Source organism: Chenopodium album, chromosome 14 (assembly GCF_948465745.1).
Source record: "Chenopodium album chromosome 14, dcCheAlbu1.1, whole genome shotgun sequence".
In the NCBI taxonomy this organism is placed as follows: domain Eukaryota; kingdom Viridiplantae; phylum Streptophyta; class Magnoliopsida; order Caryophyllales; family Amaranthaceae; genus Chenopodium; species Chenopodium album.
Genome location: NC_137847.1, coordinates 43,279,905 through 43,287,937, shown reverse-complemented (window position 1 = coordinate 43,287,937; position 8,033 = coordinate 43,279,905). Strand labels below are relative to the sequence as shown.

General features: G+C 31.1%; 1 pseudogene; it reads left to right on the top strand.

Annotated features, from left to right (window-relative positions):
- Window positions 1-2,056: 2,056 nt before the first annotated feature.
- The window catches only part of LOC145578097 (putative disease resistance protein At1g50180), a 30,213-nt pseudogene continuing 24,236 nt past the window's right edge, over window positions 2,057-8,033 (top strand).

Genomic DNA, 8,033 nt, shown 5'->3' with positions numbered 1-8,033 from the left:
TCTCAATCAATTCAATTGGCCGATGAATTTGAATAAGAAAAAGACGAAGACGAAGAATAATAATTACATATTTACATTACATACTATTGTACAATTTTTGTATTATTGAACCTCGTATTCCGTATAATAAAATGAAGTTATTTACCAATTATTGTACTATTTTTAATTATCATTAATTTTTTGTATTATCGATTTATTGTACCGGCATATAATCAAATAAGTTATTCATCAATTTTTTGTGTTATCGGCTTATCACACTCGTAAATTTTTTTAATTATATGCATTGTTGTTTATTGCTAAATTAATAAAATTATTTATATAAAATTAAATATAAATTATTTATATAAACTTAATTAAATTAAAGTTGATTGAAAAAAAAATATATTAACATTAACATAAACATAAATTAATAAATTTATTTATATAAACTTAAGTTGTTAAAAAAAAATATATATATATCGATTTTTTTTATATACATATATATTTAAAAATAAAAATAAAATAAAAAAAAAATTCGGGTTGGCCCGCTGCCCGGCACGACACGGTCCGTCAGGCACGTGGGTCGTGCCGTGCCGTGGGCTGGGGTGTCCAAAATTTGGCACGGCACAACATGGCCCGCCGGGAAGCCGACACGGCCCGGCCTGGCACGGCACGATACCCATGTTTAGTGGTGGTGGTGGCGCTGCCGGTGGTGCTGCCGGCGTGAGGGAGGAAGAAGAAGGAGAGAAGAGAGTGGCGTGGGAAAAGGGGAAAAAGAAAAAGAAAAAGAGAAGAAAAAAAAGGAGAAAAATGAGAGAGAAAATAAAGAGAAAACCTTTAAAACTTTTTGTGAAATTTGACAATTATGAATGTTGAGTGGAAAAATCTTGAGGTTTTATGTATTTATACTCCCTTTTTTAAAACAAAACTCATAATTACAACATTGCCATTACTAATTTCCACTCTCCCTCAACTTTTCACTTGGGCCAACTTATTGGGCGTTTGAATTTCCAATAAGTTGGTCCATTTATTTAAATAGGATTTATCTAATTGAAAATACTTTTGTTGCCTCAATTTATGATTCATTTAATTTATACACACTTACAATTTATTTAAATAAATAATTTCTTTTTAAAATTAAACAAATCATTTTAATGAATAAAATAAATAAAATAATTAATTTATATATATAAAATATAATAAAAATACGGAGTATTACAATTTAGCTTGTAAAGGTGGATGGCCTACTTGACCTCATAACTAAAAAATAATTAATTTATATATATAAAATATAATAAAAATACGGAGTATTACAACTTAGCTTGTAAAGGTGGATGGCCTACTTGACCTCATAACTACATTGCAAGTAAGGAATGCTTGCAAATGAGGACGACCATATGGTAGGAAGCCAAATTGAAAAAGTAGATAACTTGGCCTTATAGCTATATTGCAAGCAATGATTTATTTCAAAGGAAGATGGCCACATGGTAAAAGGCTAGAGGCCCACTTAAAAAGGTAGATGGCTAACTCGGCTTTAGAGCTATTTTCCAACCAAGGAATACTTGCAAAGGAGGTTGGCCATATGGTAGATGGCCCACTTGAAAAGGTGGTTGACTTACACGGCCTTATAGTTATGATAAGATGGACAACCATACGGTAGGTAACCAAATTGAAAGGGTTAACGACTAATTAAACTTGGTCTTATAGCTAAATCGCAAGTAAGGAATGCTTGCAAATAAGGGCAACCACGTGGTAGGCGACCCACTTGAAAAGGTGTCTAGGATTCTCGTACTTATTGCTATTTTGCAAAAAAGGAATGCTTGTAAAGATGAAAGGCACAACCTACTTAACATTACAACTGTATTACAAGCAAGGAATGCTTGCAAAAAAGGACACTTACATGGTAGGAGCCATACTTGAAAAGGTTCTATCTTACAAGCAATTACGAATAAACATTTAAGGGTAAAAATACTTTATAAAAAAGGAAACTAATACACTTGTTAACCAAAATATTTTCAAAATATTACTCCCACAAAGTCTGATACTCTCATAATTAATTTAGAAAAAAGTAGAAAGAATGGCCAGTTCATCCATTAAATTAACATCTACATGGCTTGGAAAGTTACTGTTGTAAGTAGTAAAGCATTTAGCAGCAGTTTCAGACAAAGTTGAAGAACTTCAAAGTGAGTTTGAATGGATGAAATGTTTTCTATATGATGCAGATGAGAAGCAAAACAAAAATGCTTTACTTCGCAAATGGGTATCTGATATCAAAGATTTAACATTTAAATCTGAAGATCTTATCGAGACTTACATACTGCACATTGTGCATAAACCTCAAAATCATGCCTTTTTTGGTTGGGAAGGCCTTAAATGGTTAGCCTGTTGTTGGAAGAATGTTAAGCCTCTACACAATATTGGTCAAATATTGATGTTCTTAATGCTAAGATATTGAAGATGTCTTCTAGGTTACAAGCATATGGCATACAGAGCTCCTATAGTATGTACAACCACTCCTCCCTTGTTACAAATAGGAAATTTCTCGCCGAGGAAAGACGAACCTATCCTCATGTTGGTGATAAAGAAGTTGTCGGCCTTGATGAAAGCGTATCAAAATTGATGGATACATTAACAAGAGATGGTCAACACGCCGTTTTGGTTGTTCATGGAATGGGTGGCATCGGAGAAACTACTCTTGCAAGGGAGGTTTTCAAACTTAACAATATAAAGGTGCTACCTTGTTTTTACGGTTTTACAAAACTAGTTAATTTAATTTGGGTTGTGCCATATTTGTTAAGTATAATCTTATTCTAATTGAGCGTTCTTATTCTAACTTGAAATTATAATTGATATAAACTAAATTTGAAATTTTTTGTCATTAGGTCTTTAAGTATACTTTCCAACCCAATTGGAACTAGGTCAAAATGTTATCAAGATTTTAAGATATGATCGTTTGAGTGCAAGGGTGTTGTTTTTGGGCCAAGTTTAAGTGTTTTGCTCATATTTTCTTCATTTTAAAATAGAGTAGGGCTTACAATATACCGTTGGAATCTTATTTCAAGACCTATTCAACTAATCACATTTGGAACAAAGTTATGGGCCAAAAATTTAGTTTTACTCGGTTTTGGATGTGGTCATTAAAAGAGAAAAATAGGTTATGGTTTGTGGATTTTGGGCTAGGAAAAGAGTTTGAGTGGATGTTTGGGCTAGAATTGGATTGGATAAGGTTGATTGAAATAGAAATGGGATAAGACTTTAAGCAATTCTTAATCCTAATACGCAACTTGACCAATTGGCAGTAAAAGGTCATTCATCACCGAGTTTGGATTTGGGGATACATTTTTAGGTGTCTACAAGTATAAAAATTATGTAATTGTGTGATGTATTACTTAATTATCCAATTCATCTCAATAAGTACTTAAAATTTATTAGACATTTATATATCTAGAATTTTTTTTTTTTTTTTACCATTCCCTCGCAGATGAAAGCAACTCTATTAGAGTTTCGAACATTGTGTAATACACAACATCCAACACATTTCACAGCTATATGAAAATAGTAATAATAAAATATCATACAAACAAGCATATGGCATAAAGGTCACCGATAATAATTTTTCTCAAAAGGCTAGTCATACCACGCTCACATGTTAAAATCCCTAGTTATTCAATTCGAAAACTTAGAGTATACCATCATACCATATTATGGTATCATTTACCAATTTAAAGACATATTTAAAATATTTCCATCATATTTACTCCAAAATACATAGGCCCTATTTTCTAGGACTTTGGAGTTGTAAGTAGGAAAATTTACCCATAGAGTTATGGTGTAATAGTTCATGGACATTTGTTTAAAGTATTATATACTAGGTAAATCTTTTAGAGACGGGTGGAGTATTTAATCATACTAATTACAAATCCTAGTTATACTTATACTTCGTGATAAATGTCCTCATAGGATCATTTCGACGGTTGTGCTTGGGCATATGTATCTCAATAACCTCAACTCAAAGACATCTGTAAGGATATTGTCGACCAACTCATCACAAACCACGAAGAGAAGTTAGTTGAGGAATTAGAAGATACAGAACTACATGGGAAACTTTGTGATATGCTAAAAAAGAAGAATTACTTAGTTATTCTTGATGATATTTGGTATAGTAGAGATTGGAATTGCCTTAATTCTGCTTTTCCAATTAATCACTCTTCTCATGGTAGAAAATTATTGATTACAACGTGCAATCCTCAAATATTTTCTAGCCTTGATCATGCCGATGTAGTTTCCTATTATCAAGTCGAGATTCTAAATGACGAAAAAAAGACAAGCATCAATAAAGAATCTAAAGACGATGCAGGTATGTCTTCTAATTTAACTAATTATCATGTGAGCACCAAAAATTTAGAAATTTAGGGTGTGTTTGTTTCATTTTATTTTATAATATTAGTTTATAAAAATAATTTTAAAAAGTATTTAGTAATAAGTTCTAAAAAGAATATGTCAAGAAAAATAAATAGAAAAGATAATTTAAATAAAATATAATTTCTTTTCTCAAGGTTTTAATAACGTTTTTATAAATGCATCTTTGATTTTTACATTTTAGTTATTTAATTTTCTTATATTTCAATTTGTTTGGACTATTGTTATAATGGGTTTCATTTTAAGAATGTCTTTTTTTTTTTTTAAGAATAAAGATTGATTCATAAATAAAAAATCGTAAACAACATGTGGAAAGAGATTTAAATGTAATTCATAAATAAAAGTCCTACGATATGTACACATAAATTTAAATATAACAAGTACATGATAATTGAAACAAATAAAAAAATCCGTTCAGCAGAGCTACAATCGTTGTCGCAAATCGTACATTCTTTATACACTCTTTCACATATTTGTCTCCAACGAGGGGGTCTATCGAGAATTTTGGTAAAAAAATAATACTAATGATACTTGAAAAAAGCAAATGTGACTAACATTTTGGGTCACTAAAAATGGCATAAGTGACTATCAAAAGGGGACGGAGGGAGTACATGCCAAATTTTTGAAGTTAATCGAAAATAGAACTATAAATAATTTATTATCTTAAAAATCTATACGAATTTCATTGACTTGGCACGTACTACACGTGTCAATGTATCACAGTAATGTTTATTTGTCATATGCACTACTTGGTGAAAGTTAACGAATTTATAAGATAATTGCTAATATATATATATATATATATATATATATATATATATATATATATATATATATATATATATATATATATATATATATATATATATATATATATATATATATATATATATATATATATATATATATATATGAAATATTAGAGTTTTATCGAAAACAAAATTCTAGACCAACAATTTTATCCTAATTAATCTATCCAAATTTTATTGAAAATAAAACTCTAAACTAACTTTTTATCCTACAAAGTTAATCCACATATATCCATCTTTTCATCCTAAAAAATCTATCCAAATAATTCAAGTGCCATACTAATGATTAGTACGTTACCTTCAAGGCACGACACTTGACGTAAAGTTGAAATGCTAAGTGTTGATATCGTGTAACCTAGCTAATCGCACAGCTTAAGTTTTGTTGTATCGTGACCTGACTAATCGTACAACGTTGTAATGTTAATAATGACTGAAATATTTTTTAAGTCGTTTATTAAAATGTATCATAAATGGATTTATTTTGAAGTACTATTTAATACAAAAACTATGATATAAAAGTAATATATTTATAAGATGCTAGCGATTCTGGCACAAACAATGCGCGCTATGGCTTGTCTTTAAAAAGAGTTCTTACAATTGGCCCTAATGAATTTGCATGGTATTTTATTATAATTATTTAATTTGCATGTAGACGATAAATGTGTTAGATTTTGTAACCGTGTAATATTCTTCAAAACTTTAGTAAAGTTAATTTAGATTTAAGTGATAAAAATTATCAAGTTCTAGAAAGGTAAATGTTTAGATTAAGAAATGTAAATGTTTGATATATTATATCCTTTTTTTTAGGCTGATATACTGAAGGAGTTATGTCTTCGATAAGTGCAATTACTAGATATATCAAGGATCACTATTATGGAGATAATAAATTCATTCTTTTGGGTCGTCATTATCTGTTGCTAGACTATGATCAATGATCTTTGGGCTAGTCAAATAGTCCAAAGCCCGCTAGAATGGATCCTATGAGGTCACACACAAGGGTATTGGGTTAAGCAAGTTAGAGGCCCATTTATGGGCCTCATGAGCAAGTAACTAATCATGAATTGGATTGGGCTAGCATAGTTAGATTGGAGTTAGGTTTTGGGCTTTGTCATGGACTCTTATTTAGAGATGAGATCTATAAATAAGATCCATGCCTAGGGTTGTATGACATAACAATTGACATACAATTAACAGTTGATTGTGAATCAAGGCAACCAAATCCCAAAACCCTCTCACTCTCTCTCTAACCCACGGCTCTCTCTCTCTCCTTCCCCTTGGACTCACGGCCGGCCACCCCTAGTGGCGCGTGTGGTGGTTCGTGGTTGGTTCGTTGCTCGTTCTTCTCATTAGAAGGTCAATTGAAGGGTTCAATTGCAACTAACTAGTATTAGTGGAGGTCTTAATTTGTGCCTGTGGACCAAGTAGAGGAATCCCGTTTGAGGTTCTTTGTCTCCCTTGTTCTTGTTCGATCACACGTGGAATCACGCTACAAAGGTATTAATTCTAATTCTTTATGTGTTATGCATGATCTTGGGATTAGGTGCTATATGAATATGATTCATGTTTTCCGCAATCGTACCTATAAACTCCTACAGTGGTATCAGTTAGCCTATGCATGTACATATATTGAATATTAATTCATTAATAGTCCACAATTTTAACTCAATTAGGAGGGAGAATAATTTAATTATAGGTCAATAATTATTTTAAATGTGATTTAACAGTATAGAATCATTAAAAATTGTTTAATTTGCTCCAAATTAGCCATTAAAGATCCGAATTTTGCCCCTAAATCACTCGAAAATTTCGACCCACCCAACCTTAATTTTCGAAAATTTCAAAACCATAAACCCTAATTTGTGAAATTTGTGTTTTGGTTTTTGAATTAATTTAATTGCTATGTGTTTAATGAATTTAATCTATTTGATTTCATGCTAAATTATGAATTTTCATGATCAAATTATTTAATTTAAGAGTTAAATTAAATTTGGGGATTAATTTCATGAAGAACCCTAATTTCAAGATTGAATATTAAATTAATTGGACCACATTAAGATTAATTTAATTTTAACAAAATTGTTTTGTTTATTATTTAAATTAAAATTAAAAAAAAGAAGGTTTTTAGCAGCGACAACCGTAGCTGGGTAGCGCAGCCACAGCGGCTGCCGCTGCAGGTGGTCTGGAAGGAGGGTCGGGGCGGGGCAGTAGGCGGGTCAGGGAGGGGCAGCAACAACAGCACCATGCAAGGGTTGCGCGACATTGTTGCTGCTGCTGTGCACCGCTGCAAGCAGCGTACACCTCACGGTGTACGGCCACCGTGGCCGGCTTCGGCTGGCCATACCACGATGGCTGGTGCACGGTTCTCAAAAAAGAAAAAAAAATTTAAAAAAAATATAATTTTTGATTTTGAAAAGATAATTAACAAAGTTAAAGTGGTTAATTTTGTTAAGTTTGGATAATTATGGAGAAAAAGATTCTATTTGGATAATAATTGATTTAATGAGATTATCCCATAATTAATTTTGGATAATAATTGATTTAAAATTATGTGATTGGCTAGCCAATTAGGATAGAATCTCCTAAATTAGTTAGGATAATCATGGAAAATAAATATGATTTATCTTCCATAATTAAAATATGATTTGATTTTATCTCTTACCTAAAATAAAATATATGATATTTTATGGTTAGTTAGAAATAATATATGATATTATCTAATTGCAGTAATTAATTAAAATATGAGATATTTAGAGCCATGTTTCCTTAATTATGAACATTTGATTTTGTAGTTTAGGAAAGCATGATGAGTGATTTATTATGTGGCAC